The 27,890-nt window shown below is 48.3% G+C and overlaps 1 protein-coding gene across 1 annotated transcript in view; it reads left to right on the forward strand.

Moving 5' to 3' along the window:
• The window catches only part of LOC115655590 (cytochrome P450 2H2-like), a 102,342-nt gene that overhangs the window by 22,744 nt on the left and 51,708 nt on the right, over positions 1 to 27,890 (forward strand). The gene's annotated exons all lie outside the window — the stretch shown is intronic.

A 27,890-nucleotide genomic window follows, 5' to 3' on the forward strand; every position in this document is an offset into this window, starting at 1 on the left:
TTTCATACACCCTACCACCCCCAGTCTAGCGGGAAAGTTGAGCGTATGAATAGGGAACTTAAGTTTACATTGGCTAAATACTGTCAGGAAACAGGATTAAAGTGGCCTCAGGTACTTCCCTTGGTCCTGTTTCACCTTCGTACTCGCCCAACCCGCGCATTGGGATTATCCCCCTTTGAACTGCTCTATGGACACCCCCCTTTCAAAGGCGGGGCGCTACCACGTGCTGATGTTTCACTATTGGGAGGGGATCATATGACTGCGTGTCAGTTTCTCTCCCTACAGGCTCGCCTCCGTACCCTTTGGAAAGCCTCGCAGTTTTCCCAGACCGTGCCGATGGAGGAACAAATCCACCCGTTCCAACCAGGGGACTTCGTCTGGGCCAAAAAGTTCGTTCGTGACGACACCCTCCAGCCAAGGTTTACTGGACCCCACCAGGTTCTTTTGACAACCCAGACTGCAGTGTTCCTGGAAGGACGCAAATCTTGGATCCACCACTCCCACGTCAAGCCAGCCGTAGTGGACCACAGTGACGGACCAGCAGCTCTTGTCACCACTGAGGACACTGCCTTCGACCAGTGGACCAGCTTACCTCTCTCAGACATTAGACTTAAATTAACTCGAAAAAAATGAGAGGACCCTTTATTCTGACAACTGTATGTTTTTTATGCTTTTTCAGTTTATTTTCTGCTTATGAAGATAATGCTTTTATTAGATATTCCCACGAGGTTAAAACTCGTATTTTAGGAAATAGAAGTGATTGCTGGGTATGTACTCAATTTCCAGTAAATGCAGCACAGGGACTCCCCTTCACACCCATTCCCCTAACCACTGCTAATATGACTTGGATGCCACCGACTAGAATAAAAGATCCAGTCCAACCCAATCTTACATGGGACAAAACAGAAGTGCCAATTAACAAATATCTCAGGGTAACCAATCAAACAGGATCACTGTGTTTTGTTAAAGAAAAAGGGTCAACTTTTGTGGGAACAAGTAAATGCAACATATATTTTAATGGCACCGCCTTTAGTAAAAATCTTGGCTTCAAGCCTTGCGCATCCCACTTATCCCATATGTGGATCCCTCACCCCGATCCAACCTTTTCAACTTTTTCATGGAGGGGCAGGTTTTCAGAGTCAGTTTTTAAAAAGCCCTGCTCAGATCTCGAGGGTGTCCAACTAATTGTTAAAGGATACACAATTGCCTTCTACAACTGCTCAAGCAGTACTACACTGCCCTTTGAGGACAACACTACCAAATTGTGCCTCTGCAGTTCACACAACGACCCCTCTGCGTTACCAGGGGAACAGTGATACAACGGGTGGTGGGTTACCTCCTACTTTGAGAAATGGAATACCCAAAACGCATTATATGGAACATACTGGGTGTGCGGGCCCAAGGCTTATTATTTTCTCTCCCCTGATTGGGCAGGGTCATGTTATTTGGCATGGCTAGCACCGCCTTCTCGGATCTCCCTCACTCCCCCTCATTTTCCCCACGTTCGTAACATCCGTGAAACTGACAGAGATATTAATCTCCGTGATGGTTTGTCCTGGCAGCGGTGGGCTGGTCACACTAGCTTGAAGGGTGCCATCATCCGTCTACAGGGACTATTAGAATCTTTGACCAATGAAACTGCAACCCTATTTGAGAACCAGGCCGGGGAAATGTCCCAGCTGCGCCAGTTGGCTTTGCAAAACAGAATGGCTTTAGATATGATGTTAGCAGCCCAGGGAGGAACTTGCGCCCTCATAAATGAAGAATGCTGTGTTTTTGTAAATGACACCTACTCTGACACTTTTCAACGTACCAAACACCTAAGGGAAATGGCTAAAAACTACTCCTCTGGCCAGCCACCTTATGATTGGTGGGGAGCCTTATGGAATTGGCTGCCCGGATTTGGGTGGGTTAAAAACCTCTTGGTGGGTGTTGTTGGGGCCATGGTAGTCCTTATAATACTGTGTTGCTGTATTCAGTGTGTCCCCTCCCTCATAAACTCATGTAAGTCAGTTTATTCTTTTCCCACTTCAACTAAAAGCCTTACTCTCTTCGAATTGGCCCAGGCTGAAATTGCCAAGCGGCCCTTGAGATCTTGAAATAGGGTGTAGCTTTTTGATTAATAGTTATCTCAAAGCTACAAATGGAGGAATGTTGGGTCTAAACTTTTGGTGAACTTTGGAGCCAAAAAACACCCAGACTGGCCGTCTCTGCATAATCCTTTCTGAACCTTTTTTTGAACAAAGCACTGACCTGCAAACTACTCATGACACCCCCTTCCTCAAGTAGCCATTAGCCTTTATCTCTATGCATTTACTTGTTAAACTTGCTCTTCCTGTAAAATCTTGATTGATTATGCATGACCATTATCTTTTATTAATCACTTTGTTTACTTCTGTGTATAAATATTGATGCTCACCCCTAATAAAGGTGCCACACTTATTCTAAAGCTTTTGGGGTAGTGTGAGCCCGTTGATCAACGCATTAGTGTCTGGTCTCTGACAGAATTGTGTGCCCAAAATTCCAACTCCGCACGAGCTTGGGTGTTGGAGAGGTGAGTGAGGACTTGCTTTATTACCTAACAGAGCCAGGGTGGACCGGCAGTCTCCCATAAGCTCCCCCATCAGCTCCCTGCTCCCCTAAGTTCCCTGTGCAGCAGCTGCCAGCAGGCTAGCAATTGCAGTTATCCCTCCCCACACTGCCATGTGCTGCTCCTGCTCTCTGCCTTGGAGCTGCTTCCTGAGCCTCCTGCTTGCTGTGGGGGGTGGGGGCTCTAATGTCAGGGTGTCCCCCTCCCCCTGCTCCTACACCCGCTTACCCCTTCTCCATATAGAGCAGGGTGGGGACGTGGAGGGAGAGAGACAGAGAGAGCCTGGGGCAGCAGCTCTCTCAACTTCCTGATCCACTTAAAAAGACACTGCACTTAAGAGTGGGTCAGCTTACTTAAAGGGGCAGTGTGCATTTCTCTCTCTCTCCCACCCCCAAGGTGTGCGTCTGTCTCTGTCTGCTGTGCTATCTCCCCTCCACTCCATTCCTGCTGCCTTGTAGAGTGTGAGGCTACATTAACAACAATGTGTTAACCCTAGAAGGCTCAGCCGAGTGCTAGTTCATCATTTAGCACAAGGGTTCTCAAACGGGTCAGGGTCGGGATCCCTCAGGGGCTCATGAGGTTATTACATGGGGAGTGGCGAGCTGTCAGCCTCCACCCCAAACCCCGCTTTGTCTCCAGCATTTATAATGGTGTTAAATATATTAAAAAAAGTATTAATTATATTGAGGGGGTCACACTCAGAGGCTTGCTATGTGAAAGGGGTCACCAGTACAAAAGTTTGAGAACCACTGCTAGAGGAATCTTTTGCCCAACCCTTAACTCTTGTGTATGTTCCTGATAAAATGCTAGTATATTACTTAACAAAGAAGTATACAGCAGTAATACAGTTGCTTTTACACAGTAGCCAAATTCATCCATATTTCAGTGCAACCCTTCTGTCAATCAGAGCTGGCAGCAGCCAGGGCTGGATTCAGTATGTAGGGGTTCCTTTTTAACAGTACAACACAAAACCAGCTCGAGCCCCCATCCAGTGACCTGGGACAATTACACACCACCACCTGGGCACCTCTAAGAGTTAATACTTCCCCTGTCGCAAGGACAGAGTCTGAGTATAGCAAAAACTTTTAATAAAAGAAGGGAAGTAACCTATCATTAACTTGGGGAAACAGGGCTCATAAACATAAACCATGAGCAAAAGACCCACCCCCAAGTTAGTTGGACAGTGTCCTTTTCTCTTAGGTTCTTAAGTCCAGCAACCAAAAGTCCATTTAATGTGCCCGTCTCTTCTCTGCACCCCACTCACAGTTGCTGTCCTTGGTCAGGGCAGACCCAGAGTTCAGAGGTGCATCTGCAGAGTTCACCTCCCACCCTGGTTGGAGAGGGGAAAGAAGATACCTTACTCGCTCCACTGCCCGGGCACTTGCTTGCCACTTTTCCTTGCCAGTCACCCTGCTGGCTGCCTTGCCGGCTGATTGCTGTATTTCTCCAGTGGCCACACTGGCAGCCGATTGTTGAGATGTCTTCAGGCCCCACCATTTAACACAGCTCTCGATCATTTCAGCTCTCAGTGATTTCAGCTGCTAGTGGGGGGAGCTTTACTGCTGGTGCATACTGGGCAATCTCTTATATTAGAGACACTGTTCCAAAGCAGGTCTCATACTCAGACCTAAGTATCAGTGATTTCAGCTCTGTGGTGTGTAACAATACTCTTAATTGAGTCTAAATTAGCTATGATATTACACAGTGGAAAATAGAAGGGTCAAATGATGTCTACAATTCTTAAGCAGGGTCCACTACCAACTACAAGTGCCTATTCCTATCATCTCTCAACTCACTGGGCTTTGGAACCCATGTCCCCTGCTTAGTGAGTTCTGTTAGGTTGAGGGTGAGTCCATCAAGCAGGAAATGCCAAGTACAGTTCTGCTGCCCTTGATTCCCATTAACAAGGATAACATCCCTTTATTATTCCTGCCCCAATAACAAGGGGACTGGGGATCTAAGACCAACCAGAAGTGATCATTTGGGCAAGCAATCCCATCATGCTGAGCACTTAGGCAGTGCATGTGTCCATGCAAACGAGATCAGCTTCTGAAGTCCTCTTCCACAGCTCATCACTAGATGTCAGGGGAGAGCTCATTCAGACTCTGCTTACATCAGTAATAAAGATTTAAAACCACAGGCACGTGAGCTTAGTTTGCTCCATAAAATACATTTGTTGGTGTCACTAAGCATAACCCTACGTAACTCGGGAGGGTGGAAGGCCACAAGAGTATGGAGCCTTCCTGGTTTTAGGCCTCAGCAGACAAGAGTCCCTCCATGTTTGAACTTTAATCGACCTAAAAGGCCAGGTGTAACAGCCATTATCAGTCGCAACAGTTCTAACTGGTCTAAAGCAGAAATAATGAGGCCTGTGCACCTTTAGCAGAAGGACAAGATAACTTGCAGAAGGAAAACTTACTAACGAGCTGCCGCGGCCAAGATTACTTAATGCACCTGCGCTTACGTAATTGCTACAGGGGGAGGAAGGAGGAGGAGGGAGGGGAAACGGGGGATTGCTAGTCAGTGAGAAAAGTTCTCATGGATATAAAGGAACAGACTGCTTGTTTTAGGTGTGCTTGATCTGAGTCAATCTCCCTGCACCGCTTTGAGATCTCAAATAAACTTGGTTTGCTTCTCCACCCTGGTGTGTTTATTGGCGCGGCACACCAGGCGACGGACCCCCCCGCTGTTGCTTGGCCTCAGGCAGTTATCTGCCGGCAACACATTTGCAGAAGCAATTTGATGCTTGCTAAATTGCCACTCACAGATAGAGTTCAGTCCATTGCAGAAGACCTACATAACACCCTCTGCACAATTTAAGCCCTGTGTTAAGAGTTAAAATAATATAAAAATAGTGGTAAAGCAGTAAGAAAGGCTTCATGCTGGGGAAAGATCTCCCTACATGTGTTTGTGAGCAAGAGCCTGATTTTGAAGGTCTTTATATATTGCTGAATTCAGAGAAACCAATGCATACTGTACAAGTGCTTGAGATTTAAGTCTCAAAACTGCTCCTGTTGCAGAATACAGAACTGGGTTTTGCCATGCAATTCAGTGGAAACTGAATCAGTACAGAGGTGCACAAACATCTGCCAGCACCTAAGGATATGCCTGTGCTTTGAGCTGGGAGTGGGATTCCCAGCTCAAGGATGCATATCCATCTAGCTCTATTAGAACAAATGCACTAAAAATATAGTGTAACCACTGTGACACAAACTGGAGGAAGGGCTATCTTAGGGTCTCAGATGTGTAGGTACTTAGGGTGGCTAGCCTGTCCTTCCACTCATGCTGCCATGTTTACGCTTTATTCGAGTGCACTAGCTCAATTTTAGCTAGCGTGAGTCTGTCTCCTTGAGCAGGAAATTGCACCCACAGCTCAAAGTGTAGACATACCCAGATAGAGGAACAGCAGACAGACATGGTGTAACTTGGAAACGCTGCCAGTCATGCTTCTGCATGCAGAGCTGGGCCCAAGTTGCAAAATTAAATTCCAGATGTAAACGTCCCCAAAGCTTAGGATCTGGTCTGATGTTTTGGTTTGCCTCATAACAGAGAGGAGCCAGCTGCAAAGTTGAGACCTGGATCCAAAATTCCGCACAGTTCAGGGGAGTTTGGATTCGGGATTTTGGTTTCAGCCCTCTTCTATTCACAGGAGCAGATTTTTTTCCCAATGATAGAACAATGGGTGCTGTGTACTCTCAGGATTGCTAAATAGGTAATTCATACCACAGCACTTATCATTTCCACAAATTTGTAGTTTCAGATATTCACTTTGTTTGTTATATTATTTAACTGTTAAACCTAAATCGATTTAATGGCTGATGCCTGCACTAGACACATACCTAATGGAAATGAAACCAAACATTGTTTTTCTTTTTTGACTTGCACATCAGTGCTCAGTGCCTGGATCTGGTTTTCTTTGAATTCTAAGCAAAGTAAAGATTTTCTTGGTGTCTCCTTGGTGACTGTGTTTGTTTCAGGAATTGTGAGTGGGTGTGAATGTATAAGGTGGTAATATATAGTTGCATGGCTTTTGTGGTTTTGAATTGGACATTATTTGTCCTTGGCAATCTTAACAGTTGAACAGAGCTTTCTGTGTGTTTTGGTATTTTCGGGGTTCAAACTTGCACTTTTGAAGTTCTCAAACGCCCATGGACTTCACTGGACGTTTAGGGTTCCTTAGCAATGCCATATCAGTCCCTAAAGGCTATAGGGGGATCAGTGGGATCCTAAACCTTGCTGTAGCTTTCACAAAGAGAGCTGTGTTATGAGCACCACTCATTAGCAAGTGGACAATTCGGAAAGCCGAAGATTGCAACTTTTATGAGAAATAGTTGCTATAACAAAAATATGTTTTTTCTTGCGTAAAATTGTGAAGAGTATAGAATTTTACTTAAGTCAGAAGAAGAGTTTTTATTTGGCAATTCTGAGAGCGCAAGTTGTTTTCCACATTAATAGTCTTGATTTGATAGGCCTGATTTCAAGTTTAATGTCTGGCCTTGCAAAGGGCTCTGTATTAGGCCTTAGGCATGTATATGGGAGCCAATGTTTCCTAGTGGTGAGAGCACAGGACTAGGATGCAGGAGACAAAGTTCTGTTCCCACTTCTGCCACTGGTCTGCTGGGTGACCTTGGACAAATCATTACCCCTCCTTGTGCCTCAGTTTCCCCATCTGTAATATGGGAATAATGATACTGACCTCCTTTTTAAAGCACTTTGAGATCTATGGATGAAAAGTGCTGTATAAGAGCACTAAAAGCAGCAAAGAGTCCTGTGGCACCTTATAGATTAACAGACGTTTTGGAGTATGAGCTTTCGTGGGTGCATCTGACAAAGTGGGTATTCACCCATGAAAGCTCATGCTCCAAAACGTGTTAGTCTATAAGGTGCCACAGGACTCTTTGCTGCTTTTACAGATCCAGACTAACACAGCTACCCCTCTGATATAAGAGCACTATACCTTTAGGATCAGATTTGCCAGTTTTACACCAGTGTAACTAGGTGAGTAAAATTACTGACATAACAGAGTAGTAAATCAGGCCCTTCATACGCTTATAGGTCATTTCATGCATGTGACATTTAATTTATGGCTAGTGGAAACTTATTAGTCATAAACTGTTAATGTTTTAATATATATTTTTCTATGTGCAGTAGTCAAATAATATACAACTGACTAAGAACTTTTCCTCGTTGGCTGTGGATTTCTAAATTATTATCATTAATCCTGAAGTCCCTCTGTACGGTACCAGTTACTCAAGGTGTAATTCAGAGGTTCCCCAATCTGTGGGGTACCCCCCCCAGGGGGGCACTGAGGAATGTTGGGGGAGATGGCTGGAGTCCAGGCCAGCTCCCCTCCCCCCCCCGGGGGGGAAGGGCAGGGAGAGAGTGCTACCCTGCTCCATGCCTGGCCCTGACCCAGGCTGTACCCCTGTCTCCATCCCCACCTCCCAGAGCTATGGCCCTGCTCCCGGCCCCAGCTCTAAAGGTCGAGGAGTGGGGGCACAAACAGGGGAAAGGGAGAGTGTAAGGTAGCACGTTTGGGGACCACTGGTGTAATGGATCAGAACTTGATTCTACATTGCTTCTAAGCAGTTCCATTCTAGTCCATGCCTTGGCGGCTGATACACCCAGATGTATCTGATGTGTTGTTTTATAGATTTAAATGAAAACACTAAAGATAAAGAATGTTATTAGGCTTGGAAGGATTACATTTTTGTTAGTAAATGTCAGTAAACATCAATTTCACCGTACACACACAAACCACTATAAAAATATTTCAATCAATGATAATCAAAATGTGTAGATAGACAAAGCAAGAAAAATGCTGCTTGAGAACTTCTTAGAGTTTGATTTAAGGATATTTATTTTGTGTACTTTGACATGTGATGTTGATTAATTTGTGTTTTAACAGTTATAAAACTTTAAATTTTTGAATCTCAACAATTACTGTCACTAAATAATTATCTGATCCCCTCATTGTCTGACATCCCCTATAATTCCCCACAACTGTGAAAATTTCAATAATAAAAATAGAAAAAAAATGCTTCGAAATAAACATCTGTATTTGTAAAAGTTATTTTAAAAAAATCAAATTTGTGAAGCCTAAATATTATGCAAGGATACAATGGAAAATGATAACTGCTCCTTTGCAGCCAAACATGCATAGTATGATTCTGTAAAAACTCTTAGCTTATTGGGTAAACGTACTCATGTGTGTGCCTTTTGTAGGATTGACTGCTGGTTGTGTAAGAGTAACCGGGTTACAGAATTGCTGTCTTACTAACATGAGATCAGTGGATGTTGCATCATATTTGCAAGGACGGGGGATGGTCTAGCTGTTAGAGTGGGGGACTGGAAGTTAAAATACCTAAATTAAGTCCTAGCTCTGCTGCAGATTTGCTGTGATATCTTGGGTAAATCTTGTAATCTTTGTGCCTCAGTTTCCTCATCTGTAAAAGGCCTGTAAAATGGCTGTAATCATGCCTACTTCCAAGAGCTGATTTTTAACAGTGAGGGTAATTAACCACTGAAACTTACCAGGGGTTGTGTTGGATTCTTCATCACTGGCAATTTTAAGATTGGAAGCTTTTTTAAAATATGCTCACGTTCAAAGAAGAATTAATTCAGGGAAATTCTGTGGCCTGTTACACACCGGAGACCAGACTAGAAGATCATAGCAGTCCCTTCTGGCCTTTGGATCTATGAAGGTATATTGAAACAGCTCCATAATAGTGTGCAGTAAAGGCCTTGTCTTGCTGCCTTTGGATTCAATGGCACATTGCCACCATTCAGGCAGGATCAGCCCATTAATGAGTGTGTAACCATAGCTTACTTTTGGTGTTATTAAAATAGGTAAAACCATCCGCATCTTTACACAAAGGGCTTGATGGTGCCTAGGCATCCCTTTGTAGGAAAACAATACGATCTTAGTCCTCGCATTCCTGGTATGCTAGGGCTAGTGTAGTCTGACACGGAGAGAGGAATTATACTCCACAAGGGCAATGGAGGCAGCTGAGAGAAGAGACATGGCACTTCCATCCCTCCACACTAGCCACCCATACGGACACCAGTATAAGGTCAAACACAGAGCATATAAGTGTCCTTAGCTGGACATCATCTTTGTGTTAAACCTAGAGTAATCGATCTTTGTGTGTCTTGCATCATGCGTGGACGATCTGTGCACTTGTTCTGGTATCAGCAGTGGCATTTGGATAGCAGGAGTTGGAGCACTTGGGGCAACCCCTTATGAAAGAAAATAGCACTGGTCTCTCAGGCCTCCACTATCCTGGAGCCTCCAGAAGCACTGTTCCTGCCTCCAGCACAGTCCCTCTGGGCATGGCTTCTTGGATATGTCCACTCCTCAGACCTCCAACCCAGGGTCGTCCTTACCTATACACAAAGTACGCAGCTGCATAGGGCAGCAGGAAATTTGGGGCACCAAATTGCCCCAAATTTCCTGGTGCTCTATGCAGCTGTGTGGTGTTCCAGCGGCCAGCCTGATCCCCCGGCCTGCTGAACCGCCTAGGAAAGCTGCCCCGCCCCTGCCCCACCACCACTCCACCCATTCCCCAAAGCCCCCACCCCTGCTCTGCCCCCGCACCACCTCTTCCCATCTCTGCTCTGCCCCAGCCCCGCTCCCACTCCACCCCTTCCCCTGAGGGCTGCAGCAGGGGTTGGGTGCGCCCTGCACTTACCGCGCAGCAGGAAGTGGAGCAACCTGGCCCCAAGCCACTCTGTTGGGTCCCAGCCACGCCGCCAGTGACTGCTGGGGAGTGGTTACTCCGACCCACCAAGTCCCAAGGCAAGGAGCCACTGGCTTGTGCTGGGGGGCAGTTCCCCCTGCCCCCCAAGCCTGCTCTTGTCCCCCTGCTGAGGCCTGGGGCCAACCCCCCCCCAGGGGGGCTGCATAGGGCACCAAAATGTCTAGGGACGGCCCTGCACCAACCCCAAAATGGAGAATGGAGTCAAACCACAGTTTTGTCCTAAATGGTGAAAAATTTGGTGTATGTGTTATGTTGGGGGGGTAACATAAGCAATTTCCATGTCAATCTGGAGAAAATGTTATTCTCTGAACTCTTAGAGAATGCTTACCCTGTATGAAAACTCTTTTCAGATGTTTGATTCTTTAAAATACAGCTTTTAAATTTTCTAGTAACCCAACTAATGCTGCAGATTAAACCGATTTACTCAAATCATGAAATGCTATGCTGCCTTTGACTCCTTGTAGCCCTCTGAGTTTGCAGACACTGTACTGTGTAAGAGCAGCCATGTAACTGAAATAGCAAGCATTGCATCTGATCAGCTATGCACTGAGTCAACACAAATGTTGAAATGCATGTGAACAGAAACACTGCATACATCTCCTGCAGTGGCTCACAATTCAACTGTTCTCTTGTGGCGCAGATCTAGCTGCCTGCTACTTATGCTTGGCATTATCCTCAAGTCTTGATTCAAAACCATTCACCATTTCAGAGATGATGCAATATAATAAACTTGCTGCCTTCTTACTGTGTGTCCTTCTCCCATCCCCAGCTCTCCTGTGATGAGATGGAGGGAAAAGTTTGGGTAGTTTTCCGGAGGCCAAAGTCCCTGATCAGCATCTATCCAGGAGAGGGTGCTGAGCACTGGGCTAGGGAACTCTGCCAGGAGCAGCCGAAGGAGAGCAAGGGATGAGGTGTGGGAGGAGCCTCATGTGGAAATACTGGGGTTTGTGTAGTCATTTGCACACCAGGGGGCGTGGCTTTTGTCCAGGCCTCTCTCTGCTTTCTCTGTAGAGTATTTAGAGCAGAGATTATCAACCAGTAGATTGCAATCTCCAGCTACTAGAAGTCCGGTGGTGCAGCGGGGCTAAGACAGGCTCCCTGTCTGCCCTGACCCTGCACCGCTCCTGAAAGCAGCCACCATGTCCTGGGGGGAGAAGGGGGCTAGGGGAGGGGATGCATCTCCATGCACTGCTCCTGCCTGCAAGCAGCGCCCCCGCAGCTCCCATTGGCCGGGAATGGGGAACTGCAGCCAATGGGAGCTGCAGGGACAGTGCCTGCAGGGAGGGGCAGCGTGTGGAGCCACGTGTCCCCACACAGGAGCTGCAGAGGTGTGTCCGCTGCTTCCAAGAGCCGCGGGGGGCTGGGGCAATCAGGGAGCCTGCCTTAGCCCCCGGCACCACTTACCAGGAATCTCCTGAGGTAAGTGCCGCTCGATGGGAGCCTGCACCCCAGCCCTGAGCCCCCTCTTGGAGCCAGCACTCCATATCCCCTCCTGTACCCCGACCCCCTTCCTGCAGCCCAAATCCCTGGCCCAGCCCTGAGCCCCCTCCCAGAGCCAACACCTCATATCACCTCCTGCACCCCAACCCGCTGCCCCAGCCCAGTGAAAGTGAGTGAGGGTGGAGGAGAGCAAGCGACAGGGGGAGGGGGAGATGAAGTGGGCAGAGCCTCGGGGAATGGTTAGGGTAGATCCTGGGTTGCACTTAAATTAAAAAGTGACCTTGTGCATAAAAAGGTTGGAGACCACTGATTTAGAGCATTCCATTAAAATCCGCTCCGATCCCTTAAGGTGAATTTCAGCTTGAGTCTTTCCTTTTATGTTTTGAATTAAATATTAGCAGCATTTCCGAGCACATTAAGCTAGTTAGGCCACGTAAAAGATGAGATGTGAATATTTGTAACAGGAATCATTATAGAGAGGGCCAGATTCCAAACTCAAAGCTGTTTGTCTGAGGTAACTCCATTAACTGGAGTAGAGTTATTCATGAATTACACAGAATAAGTGGGCCAGATTCTGATCATTCCATTATCTTACATTAAACCAATGTTGTAGGTCTTTGTCTAGAAACCACCTTTGATGAATAACTGGCTTTCAGACAAACCAGATAGGAAAGTAATTAAACTTCATGGAAGCCTCTTCTTCTAAACACAGATATCTAGTACCCTGAAATAAAGTCAATGGTGCACTGTAGTTCAAGGAAGGTTTTTACTGTACTTGTGATTCAGGGTTCTTGACTTCAAACAAAGGAATTCTACTAATGAGGCGATTAAATTAGGTCACTAATGAAGTTAGTCTGTAAACAGTTACCCTCAAATTAATTGTAGTGTTTCGCTTTGAAGTGTCTGATGGAGCCTGAAATGGCTGATGTAATATATGGAAATATCTCCAGGTCATCTATGTGCTGTGTCTTTTGTCTGGAAGGATAATTTGAAGGCAGTGGGGATGCTCTCCTTTCATAGTCCTTTCAGGGGTAATCTTTGAAAATGGTAATACTGGGATGGAAGCGAAAAAATCAAAAGTTCACTCTTTAAAAAAATGTAAATACTTTGTCTTTTCTGAAGATCTGTACAGCGTTTGCTTTTGAGCGAAAGCACACTGTAAAGTATTGAATTATTCTTAGGCTGAATGGCAGCCAGTGCAGATGCAAAGTGGTAGCCTAAGCTCACTATGAAATTTAAAATCCATTTAGGCTGTTCATCAGCTTGGAACAGATTTAGAAAAGCATATGAACACACACATGGGCTGTTGCCTAAAGCTTTGGTGGATTCAATGAATGCTAGTCTATAGAAATGCAATCCAGATTTTTCAATCACTGAGCTTCTCTTGTATCCCATCAGATGACCAGGTCTTACTGAAAACAACTTCTACTCAAAGGTATTCTTTTCAAGTACCTGAGCCCTGGAAAAAGATGGGTGTTGGGTGTGTATGTGTGGTTGCCTTTTTAAATAAACCTGTTTTTTTTCAGAGCTAGTTGGACAGTAACTGCTAAAGCAGGCGGGAAGAAATCTATAATGTGAAGATTAAAATATGTTTGTATATTCTTTTTTTCCTGCCCCCAAGGCATGTAAGCTGGTGCTCAGGTGCAATGTGATAATACACTTATATGTGTCGAATAATCACCCAGTCTCTGGTGCTCTGTATTCTTCTTCGAGTGATTGCTCATATCCATTCCAGTTAGGTGTGCGCACTTCATGTGCACGTTCGTCAGAATCTTTTTACCCTAGCAACTCCAGTGGGCCGGCAGGTCGCCCCCTAGAGTGGCGCCGCCATGGCGCCTGATATATACCCCTGCCGGCCCACCCGCTCCTCAGTTCCTTCTTACCGCCGTGTCGGTCGTTGGAACTGTGGAGCGCGGCATAGCTGTCCTCCACGTCCCTAGCTCTCCTTATTGTACTGTTTATAGTTGTAGTTAGTAGTTAAGTGTAGTTAGTTAAGTAGTAAAATAGTAAATAGTGTAAATAATACTTGTAAATATTTGTTAGCCGGTTTGGGCCGTAGTCCTTCCCGGCACCCGGCACCCGGCACCGGGCCCATGCCTGGTTCGCCGGGCTTCAAGCAATGTGCGGCCTGTAAGAAGCCGATGCCGAGCAGCGACCCCCACGACGCGTGCCTAAAGTGCCTGGGGGAATTGCACATCTCGGACAAGTGCCGCATTTGTAAGGCTTTTAAGCCTAGAACAAAGAAGGAGAGAGACCAGAGACTTAGGACTCTCCTCATGGAAGCGGCACTCGACCCGGCAGCTTCGCAGACCGTCACCTCGACGCCGGCACCGGGAAGACTCCCCGGCACCGACCTTCCCCGGCACTGGGTCCAGAAGCAAGGCCCTCGAAGTCTGCAACTCCATCCAGGCAGACTCGAGTGGAGCGCCCGGCACCTGCATCTGCCGCGGCGCTACCGACAGGGATCCCGTTGACTCCGGGCCCGCCGAGCTCCCCCATAAGATCTGGGGTTGAGCTATTGGTCCCATCGACGCCGGAGACCTTCGCCTCGGCACGGGACCTAATTGCCCTGACGGAGCCAACTCAGCCTCCACCCCCGGTACCTCCGGTGCGGGTTGTGTCCAGAGGCAAACCAATGATGAGAGCGCTGTCTCGGGACTCACGCTCGCTGTCGAGGTCCCGACACCGTGGTCGCTCCAGATCCCGCCGCCGCTCGCAGTCCCGGCACCGCTCCCCTCGGCGGTACCGGTCACACTCGCGGCACCGATCGGCCTCCAGACAGTTCCGGTCTGGTTCCAGCCACCGATACCGGCACCGGGACTCTAGGAGCCGTTCCCGCTGTCGATTGGCTCCCCGGTCGACCTCCCGGCACTGAGCTGGTGGCAGGTACCGGTCCCGGTCGACCTCCCGGCACCGCGTCGGTGGCAGGTCCCGGTCCCGATCCCGGCACCGAGTCAGCGGCCGGTACCGATCCCGGCACCGAGTCCAAGACAGACCCCGGTTCCAATCCCGGCACCGGTATGACTCTCGGTACCGGTCCCCGGCACTGAGAACATCTTCGGCGCCAGGACACGGAGATTCTTACCAGCTGCGGTCGGCCCCTCCATTGCCTTCCAGACAGCCGTCGGTGTCGTCGCAGGCGGACAGTGTGTATGCGCTGGGCACAGACAGGCAGGCGGCCCTTTTCCAAGACCCTCCGCAACAGGACGAGGGACCGCAGCAGTGGGGGTTCTGGACACCCTGGGCGTATCACCAAGCCCAGGGCCCCCAACAGCTTCCTCCTAGGCCTGCGACGATGGAGCACAGGGCGCCGGAGGCGTCATTGTCTCGCCCCCCCCCCTCCCCGGACGGGGAGGACGGGTCAAAACAACAAGACCCTAAGCTCCCTCTGGAGTCAGAGGCGAGGGCTCAGGCAGACCCCCCGCTGGACACTCTCTTGCCAGGGGTCTCCTCCTCGTCTTCTCCTGATGAGGCGGTGGCAGGCACCTCTTCCAATAGCCCTCCTCCGCTAGATCTCAGGGCACATCAGGACCTCCTCAGGCGCGTAGCGCAGAACTTGAGCCTGCAAGCTGAGGAGGTCTCCGAGATCGAGGATCCCGTCGTCAGCATCCTCTCCTCTGATGCTCCCACTAGGGTCGCCCTGCCCTTTATTCGGATGATCCAGGCCAATGCCAATACGATCTGGCAATCGCCGGCCTCCATCCCCCCTACTGCACGCGGCGTCGAAAGGAAGTACATGGCCCCTTCCAAGGGCTATGAGTACCTCCAAGTTCACCCGACACCGTACTCCCTCGTGGTGCAGTCGGTGAACGAGAGGGAGCGTCATGGACAAGAAGCTCCAGCTCCCAAATCCAAGGAGGCCAGGTGTATGGACCTCCTCGGCCGCAAGGTCTATTCGGCGGGGGCCCTTCAGCTCAGGGTTTCCAACCAGCAAGCCCTGCTTAGCCGCTACGCCTTTAACTCTTGGGTGGCAGCGGATAAGTTTAAAGAGCTGTTGCCACAGAAGGCGCGTCAAGAATTTGCGGCAATTCTTGACGAGGGCAAGAAGGTCGCAAGAACCTCGTTGCAGGCCTCCTTGGACGCTGCGGACTCAGCTGCCCGTACCCTCGCCTCGGGGGTGACGATGCGCCGCATCTCCTGGCTTCAGGTTTCTGGCCTTCCACACACCATCCAGGACCTCCCGTTCGAAGGCCAGGGCCTGTTCTCGGAGAAGACAGACCCCAGACTAAAAAGTCTGAAAGACAATCGGGTCATTATGCGCTCCCTTGGGATGCACACGCCCGGGACGCAACGCAGACCCTCCGGCCGCAACAACAGCAGCAGCGCCGGCCGTACCCCCAGTTTTGCCAGAGGCAGGACCTCAATAGGCGCCGCGGCAGAAATGGCAGGCGCAGGCAGTCAGGGAATCAAGGGAGGCAGAACCAAAGCTCCTCTAAAGCCCCACCTGGACCCAAACCTTCGTTTTGAAGGTGCGCCCGAGGGCATAGTACCAGTGTCCCCCATGGATCCTTCCCCCCCGTTTTCCAACCGCCTTTTGTTTTTCCTCCAGGCGTGGGTGGACCCAAATAACATCCGACCGCTGGGTCTTACGCACGGTGCAGACGGGATACCGTTTGCAGTTTATATCTTTTCCTCCCCCCCGCCCCCCACCCTCGTCCCTCTCCAGGGACCCCTCTCACGAGCAATTCCTCTGCCAGGAGGTGCAGATGCTCCTCGACAAAGGAGCTATAGAGGCGGTTCCAGAGAACGAGAAGGGCAAGGGATTTTATTCCCGCTACTTTCTGATCCCCAAGGCCAAGGGAGGCCTCAGACCCATCCTCGACCTGCGAGAGCTCAACAAATATCTAGTGAAGTGGAAGTTCCGCATGGTATCCCTGGGGACCATTATCCCATCCCTGGATCCTGGAGACTTGTATGCCGCCCTCGACATGCAGGACGCTTATTTTCATATTGCCATATGGCCACACCACAGACGTTTCCTTCGGTTCGTGGTCGACCGCCATCACTACCAATTCGCGGTCCTCCCGTTTGGCCTCTCTACGGCCCGGAGGGTATTCACCAAATGCATGGCTGTCGTTGTAGCACATCTTCGACGCAGTCGCATTCACGTGTTCCCTTACCTCGACGATTGGCTAATTCGGGGCACGTCAGAGCTGCAGGTCCGCAGCCACATCCGCAGGATCACTGGCCTGTTTGCTACCTTGGGCCTCATGATCAACGTGGACAAGTCCACTCTGCTCCCCTCGCAGAGGGTGGAGTTCATTGGGGCCGTCCTGGACTCCACCTTGGCCAGGGCCCTTCTACCGTTGCCAGGTTCCAGTCGCTGTCGACGATCGTTCAGCGCTTGCTGGCAGCCCCCCTGACCTCGATAAGGACATGTCTAACCCTGTTAGGCCACATGGCGGCCTGCACTTTTGTGACAGGGTATGCATGGCTCCGCATGAGTCCCCTCCAATCTTGGCTAATCGCACAATACCGGCTGGCCAGACAGTCACTAGACACGCTTGTCACAATCCCCCAGGGGGTGTTGGATTCCCTCGGTTGGTGGCTAGACCAGTCCGTCGTGTGTGCGGGGCTCCCATTCCACCCACCCCAGCCCTCGGTATCTCTAACAATGGACGCCTCAGATCTCGGCTGGGGGGCCCACCTGGGAACCATGAGAACACAGGGCCTGTGGTCCCCGCAGGAGGTGGAGCTACACATCAACATGCGGGAGCTGAGAGCGGTCCACCTTGCTTGTCAAACGTTCTATCACCAGCTTCGAGGTCGTTGTGTCGTGGTATTTACCGACAACACGACGACCATGTACTATATCAACAAGCAGGGTGGCACCAGATCCTCTCCCCTATGTCACGAGGTGATGCTACTCTGGGACTTTTGTATAGCCCACTCCATTCACCTCACGGCTTCCTTCCTCCCCAGAGTACAGAACACGCTGGCGGACCGCCTGAGCAGATCCTTCCTCGCGCACGAGTGGTCCCTCCGCCCGGACGTCGCCCTCTCGATCTTCCAGAGGTGGAGTTGTCCCCGCGTGGACCTCTTCGCGTCCAGGGGGAACAGGAAATGCCAGGTGTTCTGCTCCTTTCAGGGCCGGGAACCCGGGTCTATAGCGGACACCTTCCTTATTCCGTGGACGACCCACTTGTTCTACCCGTTCCCCCCGTTCCCGCTGGTCCACAAGGTCCTTCTGAAGGTGCGCAGGGACAGGGCCCGCGTGATCATGGTAGCCCCAGCGTGGCCCAGGCAACATTGGTACCCCATGTTGCTGGACCTGGCCATAGCCAACCCAGTTCCCCTGCCCCTTCACCCGGACCTGATCACCCAGGACCACGGTACACTCTGTCACCCAGACCTCCAGTCGCTGCACCTAGCAGCATGGCTCCTGCGTGGCTGACCAGATCCGAGTTACGCTGCTCCACCCCGGTACGTGAGGTACTCTTGGGCAGCAGGAAGCCTTCCACCAGAGCGATGTACTCAGCCAAGTGGAAGCGTTTCTCCTGTTGGTGCACAGAGAGGGGTTTCCTCCCGATGGAAGTTTCGGTAGCCAATATTTTGGACTATATTTGGTCCCTCAAGCAACAGGGCCTGGCGATATCGTCCCTTCGGGTCCACCTGGCGGCTATCTCCACCTTTCACCCGGGTGGGGATGGCCGCTCCGTTTTCTCTCACCCGACGGTGACTAGATTCCTTAAGGGGCTGGAACATCTATACCCTAACGTCCGACCCCCTGCCCTTACCTGGGATCTTAACCTGGTTTTGACTCGGCTCATGGGGCCCCCCTTTGAGCCGTTAGCGACTTGCTCCCTGCTCTATCTTTCTTGGAAGACTGCCTTTTTAGTAGCTATTATCTCAGCTAGACGGGTGTTGGAACTCCAGGCTCTCACGGTAGATCCCCCGTATACGGTCTTCCATAAAGATAAGGTGCAGCTGAGACCGCACCCTGCTTTTCTCCCCAAGGTGGTCTCAGCCTTTCACGTCAACGAGGAGATCTTCCTCCCAGTTTTTTTCCCGAAACCTCATTCTTCACGCAGGGAGCAACAACTCCACTCGCTTGATGTCCGTCGGGCTCTCGCGTTTTATGTGGAGAGGACCAAACCGTTCCGCAAATCCCCCCAGCTTTTCGTGGCAGTAGCGGACCGCATTAAGGGGCTTCCCATTTCCTCGCAGAGGTTATCCTCGTGGGTAACGTCCTGTATCAGGACCTGCTATGACTTGGCTCATGTTCCTACAAGCCGTGTGACATCGCACTCTACCAGGGCGCAGGCGTCGTCGTTGGCTTTCCTCGCCCGCGTGCCCATCCAGGAGATCTGTCGGGCAGTGACCTGGTCATCGGTCCACACCTTTGCTGCCCACTATGCCCTGGTCCAGTAGTCCAGAGATGATACGGCCTTCGGATCTGCAGTGCTCCATGCCGCGACTTCTCACTCCGACCCCACCGCCTAGGTATGGCTTGGGGTTCACCTAACTGGAATGGATATGAGCAATCACTCGAAGAAGAAAAGACGGTTACTCACCTTTGTAACTGTTGTTCTTTGAGATGTGTTGCTCATATCCATTCCACACCCACCCTCCTTCCCCACTGTCGGAGTAGTCGGCAAGAAGGAACTGAGGAGCGGGTGGGCCGGCAGGGGTATATATCAGGCGCCATGGCAGCGCCACTCTAGGGGGCGACCTGCCAGCCCACTGGAGTTGCTAGGGTAAAAAGTTTCTGACGAACGTGCACGCACGGCGCGCACACCTAACTGGAATGGATATGAGCAACACATCTCGAAGAACAACAGTTACAAAGGTGAGTAACCGTCTTTTCAGGCACTGGACTCCTCATGTTAACTTCATTGTTTATGCAACTAAGAAGAACATCTTCAAAAGGGAAATGTGGGGGAAGCAGCAAGGGAAGAGTAGAGTTCTCTCTCCTTTCATACTCCCTCCGTCCAAGAAGTGTATTTTGAGGCCATTTTAAAGACAGAGGGTCCAATTCTCTCCCTGTAGAGTGTGAGTAGTTCTCATGGACTTCAGTGGGAGTTACTTATATCCTGGGAAGATGGTGACTTACATGCTGGGAGATTTTTAGAAAGATAAATGGCCCACTTTCTAGTGCTATATAAGTGGATATCACCACAATAAGCTCCCTCCAGAATCCTTCAATAGGCCTGATTCCAGTTTCAAGGAGAGTGCTTAGCCTTCGATGTATAGATTGTATGGTATGGAAAGGAGCAAATGTGGAAAATAGTGTCCCAGTGACCTACTCCAGAAAAGTCTGTTACTTCAGAACCACTGCTGGGAGTACTGTGCAAAGCTGACTTCCCTGAAGGTTTCAGGTATATTTTCCCTATTTTAATGTAGTGTTTCCTTCTTCATTAGATGATGAAATCCCTGCCCTGCTTCCCTGAAAAGACAGGAATGATAGTGTAAGGCTATGGCTACACTACAGGAACTATACTGGCATAGTTACGGTACCGGTACATACGTACGATACAGTAGTGTAGATGCAGCCTATACTGACGGAAAAGGTCTTTCCGTCAGTGCAGGAACATCATCTCACTGCGCTCACGGAAGCATACTTCCGCCTACCTAGCCAAGGCTGGCTTTAGGGCAATTCCTCTGATTCCCAGGAATTGGGCCCCGCGCCTAAGAGGGCCCCGCAGCGTCGGAAGAGGGGCCCCACACTCTCCACCGACATGCCGCCGGAAACAGCAGCAAGCGACTGAGCTGCCGCCGAATTGCTGCCGCTATCCTCTGTGGCAGCTCAATCGCTGTCGCTGTCTTTGGTGGCATTTCAGCGGCAGCTCTTTCAAATCGGGTCCCGCATGTCCTAAAGCTGACCCTGTACCTAACTGCATCTGCACCAGCAGTTAGGCTGGCAAAGCTATGTCATGCGGGGGTGGTTTTTTATACCCCTGAGCAACATAGCTGTGTTGTCCAGTCCTAAGATACTACTACTGCAATGACTTCAGAGCACACTTAGCAGACACTAATTTTTCTGTGACAGTGGGACTGAATTATTCCAGCTATTCTGCTATGGTCTCCTGTTTTGATTCTTGACCATTCTCCATCTCTGCAAGGCATTTATTCCAAGTACAGACTCTTCCATCAGTAAATGCTGGATGTAGTGCTTCTTACCATAGTTAAAAGGACCTATGCCTGACAGTAAGGGTTTACAGGACTGTGTTTAATGCTCAATCCTGCTATTGTACTATCTAGCACTATGGTATCTGAGCCCTTGAAAGCAACCTCTCAACTTCCACTCCTATGCCCCAGTCTACATGGAGACCACCTGTATTTATGTTGGCTACTCCAAGCAATGAGAAGGAAAGACTTTGGACATATAACACTGTGCATCACGAATTCTCCTTATTCTTTATTAATTGCAGTAGCACCAAGGGACACCAACTAAGGATCGGAACCCCATCATGTTAGGCACTGCATAGTTACACCGTGAAAAGACAGAGACCAGTGTTTGGGGATTGAACCATAACTAGAGTTTCCACCCAATTTGTTTGTGTGTTTTGCTGTATTCAAATAAGCTGCGAATGCATTTCATGCTCATGAAGGCGAGGTGTTGACAGCACTGGACTGAGCCAAGCAATTATGGTTATTCTGCAGTGGCTCCAAATAACTTATGAATGTATCCCTGGGGTTTAATGCGAACCTCCTCTACCTTCCTTACTCACGAGTTGCTGCATGTTTCATGGTAATTCTTAGAGCAGAGAATTAAAATTGCTCATTGGTATTTAGAAATATGTTGATTGTTGTGAAGTTTGAAACCTGGTGATAATGAATCTAAATATTTCTTTGATGATCTGTCTAACCTTTGTATTTCTACTATACTCCTCACTGTGGCATATTACCCTGGGGGCCAAATCTTGTAGCACTGTAGGCAAAAGTCCCTTTAGCTTCAGTAGGAATTTTGCCCATGAAGGATTGTAGAGTCAGCATAAGCATTCGTGGGACTAGTACCCAAGTCTGTAGAGCCTGGGACAGCTGATGTTCCCCCAGGAGGCCATGCAGAGCCATTAGGTGCCGCAGGCAGTACTGCCCAAAGGGACCAGAGCGAGAGCACCCTGCAGCCTTCGATTGGCCCATGCTCACTGTTTAACCCAAGAGGGTGCCCTAAGAAGTTGTCTGGGAAACTACACAAATTTGTGACTTGCTGCAACTCCAGACCTCACCTCGCTTTCTAATATCCAGTCTCTGACCCCAGGCTGACCCTGACTCTTGCCTCCTGATTCCAGCATGCAATCACTAACCTGCAGAGGGACAGTGGAGCCTGCACAGACTGAGAGGGGAGTGCTGGTGTTGCCTGTGACTGTAGGAGTCAGGGAGCTGACACACAGCGGGCACAGACAAGGCTTCCTCATGCCAGGGGTAGCAAGGTGCCTCACAACCATGGGTACCCCTGGAAAGCATCACAGGGAGCACTCAGCTCAGATGAGGAAAGGGATGCGAAAGTGGCATCCTTTGTGCCTCCCCAATCATGAGGCAGATGTGGGCAGATGCAGGCTGCTCTAAATTCCACCTGCATCCCCAAAAGATTTATACAGCGGCTGGGATTAGCGAGATGTCAGAGAGCCCAGTCATGCCCACTTTGCTCCTACAGCTGTGAGGGGAAGTGTGCAGGAGCTTCTCTAACAATTCTGTGCCATGGGGGGAGAGAGGGGTCCCCCTAATACTGGAGTGATTCTGAGAGCTGGGTAGACTAGCTGGGGGATTTCATTTTATTTATTTATCTATTTTATGTCGGCAGTGCAGCACAGAGTGGCTGGATCACAACACAAAATCAGAGGAAAGCTGGTTTTGTGAATAATCACTGACCTGGAATTCAGGGGAGCTGGGTTCGATTCTTGGCCCCGCTATAGATTTCCTTTGTAACTTTCTGTGTTGCTTAATCTCTGCTTGCCTCAGTTCTTCATCTCTAAAGCAGGGACGTAATGACGCTTCCTTTCCCTCACGCTTTGTCTCTATTTTTCCTATTTAGATTAGAGCAGGGAAGGTGTCTCACCACAGATATATACAGCATCTATCTAGCACATTAGGACCCTAGTCTCCTTTCAGGCTTCAAGTGTCACCATAACATAAATAATAAAAAGTACTAAGATTTTTGCCTGCTGTTGCAACTACATACGGCAGCATTGGCAGGGGTGGGAAAAAGCTTCACCTTCTTCATACCACATTTTTAATCAATGGATGAATTACCCTGGGGCTGGATTTGTTTTTAACTGTGTCTTCAATGAGTAACTTGATCATTTTGTTTGAATATGACAAGAGCTGTTCTTTAACGCTAGGGATAATTACTATTACCAAAGCACAGCTTAAAGTGGGATGACAGTACTGTAAGCAGTCACCTACTCAGAGGAATAGATAATTAGGAATATTGCTTAGCCATAGCCGGATCTACATCATGCACTACAACGAAAATTGCTTTGTTTTGGTTTGGGGGGGGGCGGGGATTTGACTGGTCAGATGTGCAGCACTTAGTTGTGGGCAGACATTACTGTAAAAAAGGTGCTGAGGTCCTTTGCTAACAGGAATGTTCAGAGGAGAAAAGGGAATTAGAATTAGAGGCTATCGCAGGCTTCTTTCTAATGGTGATCCCAGAACAAACTGGGCTTCAGCAGATTATCACGTTCAAACTCACTGTGATTACCTGAGTAACAACACTGGAGATTACACGCTGACTCTGCTGAATTGCATCAGACTGGAATGTTGATATACACTATTCACCATGTGCTGACCTTTCTTCTGAGTTGTTGTGGGACACCGCTATGGCAATATGGAGCAGTTTGCTAATTTAATTCCCAGGATTCATTCTAGGTGCTCTGGATCTGATTCTCCTCTCACAGAAACTGGTGTTCATCAGGAGCAAGTGCACTGAAGTCAATGCAGTAAAACTATATAAAACTGGAGTTAGTGATGAGGTCTTTTGTATGTAGGATATGCGCTGTGATGTCAGCATAACAAAAAACCTAATACAGTCAAGAATGCTTTGAAAAACACTACCAGCTATTGTACATATTTTAACTAATAATACTTAGAGACATACTATAACGTGCATAAAAGCTGGAGTAAGTAGCAGCAGCTACACTGTTGTTAAGGTTTTCTAAGTGTTTATATTCCAAAGGGGGTCTCTTTCAGTTGTTTATAATGTCCTCAAACTTTTATCTTTCAAATTACTGAAAATTTCTAGGTCTGGTCACTTTCTGAGGTTAAATTTATTTTTGGTTTGGTTTGCGTTTGGTGGGAAGTTTGAGCGAAAACAGTCCTGCTGTTTTTCCATAGGAAGAGAATGGGGCGGAGGAGGGGGAAATACACCTTTTCCATTACAATTTTTTTCAAGCTTTCTTGAACAGATCTTGCACTTTAGAGATTGACATTTGACAGGGACGTTTCCTGAAAAACAGGTACTTATATCAGTGACAATCTGCTTATATTTGACTGAGTTTTAAGAGTAGAAAAAATATACTTTGTGCATATCCTCTGTTTTTTATTGTACCACAGTAGATTTCTTTTTGAATGTAGAATATCCCAGGATTCTTTTGGTCCAATGTATGTGTGTGTATTGAAGTTGAAAGTTAATCAATGGATAGTTTCTCCATGTTCTGTTACAGTTGTGGATTTTTGCATAAGAAAAATGAATACAATTTCTCACATGCAGATGGAATATCATTTGGGAAGATTTAAGAAATGAAACAGAGCTTCAGACATTAAGCTTGCAAAGAGAAGCACTCAGAAATTAGTAAATACCACAGTTAAGGTTGTATGTACATGTGCATTACAATACAGTCTTTAATTTTTTGGTCATGTGATATTTTTGTGCAGGATCGTGGTCTCAGGATTACATTTACACTCTGTGTAGCGCGATGCCTTTGCAGCACTTTCTGTCCTGCAATGGGGGGGGCCAATCAGGAAGTTTTGATGGAAGTATTCATTGTTAGTTTAGCTGAGTTGATGCAAAGAGAGAATTTTAATGTAACTGTTTCTGTCCATTCTTGGCTTTCACAGCCTCTTAGAGCCTCACTTGGTTAATTTTAGGTTTTCCACTCATGCGGTTGAACCATTTCAGGCCAGCGTTTCTACTCTCCGTCTCTCTTTTGAGGGGTTTATAACTCATCAATAATATTTTACATTGCACTGGAGCCAAAGCATTGCACAAACTTTGGGCTTGATCTTGGTTTCGCTGGGAGTTCTGCCATTAAGGGTTTGCAGAATTGGGCTTTGTCTGCATCCAGCACCACTAATATGCAGCCTCCTCTGGGGAAGGGAGCAGCAACAAACAGTGCACACCAATACTGTTCTACAACGTAGAGGCGGGAGGTCCCCTATTCAGACAAAAATTGCCATAGGGACTAAAGTGATCCCTGTTGTAAAGTCTTGCCATTTTGTTTCTGTTTAGTTTTGTGTTTTTGTTTTTTTTTTGGGGGGGGGCATACTACTCCCTTTTCTGCACCCTCTCCCTGCTCCCCCATGAGAATAACCTCTGTGGGCCCCACGGAGAGCCGTCTGAGGGTTGAATGGTCTCCCCATCCCCAAACAGCCCATGGAGTGAGTGTATACCTTCTTCATCCCTTCTGCACATGCCCAGACACCCTAGGTGTGGGCCAGGCCCGTCGTGAGTCCACATGGACATTGTAGGACGATAGCAGGGTGGTCACCCCACTCCAGCCCTGAAGGGGTTGAAACAGCTCCGGGTTGAGGGCTGCCCTGGGGAGGGCTGGAGAAAAGGGGTTAAAACAGCCAAGCTAGGCTGATTGGAGCAGCAGCCACAGCTGTGTCCAGCTCAATTAGGGCCCAGCTGTCCCTGACAAGAGGGTTGTGGGCCAGAAGTTGGAGGAGTCTCTCTCTAGGCAGCTTTGGACAGAGATGGACCTTGCTGCTTGACGGAGCAAAGGGTACCGTGAGCAGAACAGTGCTGGGGAAGGGGCAGGCTGAGCTGGGGACCTCAGGCCTGGCAACCTCCCAGGCTATGGCCTGACAGAAAGGCCTAGAGAGGTACTGGGCTGCAGGGAAGGCAGTAGGTCCAAGCCCCCCTTGCCAATGATGAGTGGGCATTACACTGCAGTCTACCCCAGTGAACAGGGGCTAGATGATGACTGGCAGTAGCCACTGAGGCAAGGGGGGGATAGAGGGTTGGGGGTTCCCCTGGGAGGGGAGACCCAGCGTCTGGGGTACTGTGGTGGGCAGAACCTGAGGGTAAGGGGCACTGTGGTCCGGGAGGGTCATAGGGGCTGAGGCAGGTGAGCCACCAGCCAGCAGAGGGCACTCTGAGTTGGACAAGAGCTAATTCCCAGGATGACCAGCAGGAGGCACTGTGCCAGTGAGTCTCTCTTCTCTACATGGATGTTTGCATGGTCCTTCCTTCCATGGGAAGCAGAGCCGGGATTCGGTCCTGTATCCAGAGTCCATATTGCCAGATACTTCTTATATCTTTTTCTTTCAAGAGCCTGAGATGTATTTATCTCTTGAGTAAACTCCTGTGCTTCCAGCAACATCTGCATTTGTGTTTCCAAGGCACAGTGTAGTGTGCTGTTCCATTGGGTCAATATTTTGTTTTTAAAAGCTTGCTAAATATATCCTATAGCATTTACAAAAATCTCATTAATACACATTTGCATAATTACTGCAGATCCAAATGTCAGCTTCCACACTGATGTAGTGGTGGTGTTTTTGAAAAACAACCACAATGATCACAAAAGAATCATGTTGGGAGACAAGAACATTTAACATCCGAGAAAAACCTGTTTTGAAGTTGATGCTAAGGCAATAAAACAAAGAGACAAAACTAAAGCATTTCCAAAAAACGTCTGGCACTGTCTTGAACTCACCTCAACACGTGTAGGTGAGGACTCGCTCTATTACCAGGGTGTTGATTCACATAGTATAAAATATATGAGCGATAGTCCTCAGGGCAAAGCTAATATAACCAACTGTTGATGTGCAGTGTGTTGGTTTGTCACACCCTTAATGTAATTCAAACAGATTTTGGCCTGATGTTTTCTGTGACTATTATTTTATAGGTGACCCTCTCTGGTAGGATACCCATCTATCTATAAGTAAAGTCATGCATACTCTGTGGCAAGCTGAACCTAAATTCTGCAGTAAAATTCCTAAAGCTTGTGGCAACTTCATTTTAAATGTACCACAGAGGCTTTTAATAAATTAAATATGGGATTGAATATTACACTCGGTACAGTAGCCCCTGTGCTATATATTTTGATAGTAAACTGTGTATTTAACTCTGTCCCACATATTTAGTTTTTATATGACAAAGATTTTTGTACTGACGCTGTAGAACTGCATTGCAAAAGTTTCCTTTGGGAAGCTTGAGTTTTGGCAGCTGGATAAGGGGCAGTTGAGGTATCTGGTAGTTGAAGAAATGTAGAAATGTGAGGCAGTCTGAGGTTGTGGTCAAGCATATTAGCTGGATGTTTCTGCTAAAGGTTCGACAATAAAAGCATTAGTACTGTCATTTTAAATTGTCATCTTTTGGTTTCAGAGTTAGCACCTCACTGAGATGAATGGGGCATTTAGCTCCTTTCAAAACTCTTTTTTTTCAGGCTGCCCGCTGACTAAGGCAGATGACAATGCACTGTTCAGGTTTTCAAGGTTTGCTTTGCTTTGCAACCAAAATGGCTAGAAACATAATTTTACTTTTAAATAAAAGTTGGGATTCTAGAGCACAACTCTGCAACAAGGGTCAAAATACACAGCAAATTCTTCGGCCATGGAATGTAGAGGATCTGCCTACACATTACCCATGTACATAGAGTTTACACATACCCGATTCCTTCATCTGAAATTTCAGAATGGTAGAAACATTTCACATTCACCAATACATGAATGTTAGGTCATGTGGTCCTATTCCCTGTCAGGGCAAGAATACTCCATACTGTATTTCTGTTAGAGTTTTCTCCATTCTAGTTTTAAATGTGCCAGATGCTGGAGCGTCTACCACTTCCGCATGTTGATTATTCCACAGTCTAGTCTGTTGCTTTTCCTGAGATTCAACCTGAATTTTCCCTCTCTTAATTTCAGCCCAAATGGATGATCTTTATTTTTCATTTGGGTGAGCAGAACTCTGGGAGCTGGTACTGAACATATGCCCC

Source organism: Gopherus evgoodei, chromosome 7 (genome assembly GCF_007399415.2).
Source record: "Gopherus evgoodei ecotype Sinaloan lineage chromosome 7, rGopEvg1_v1.p, whole genome shotgun sequence".
Classification (NCBI taxonomy): domain Eukaryota; kingdom Metazoa; phylum Chordata; order Testudines; family Testudinidae; genus Gopherus; species Gopherus evgoodei.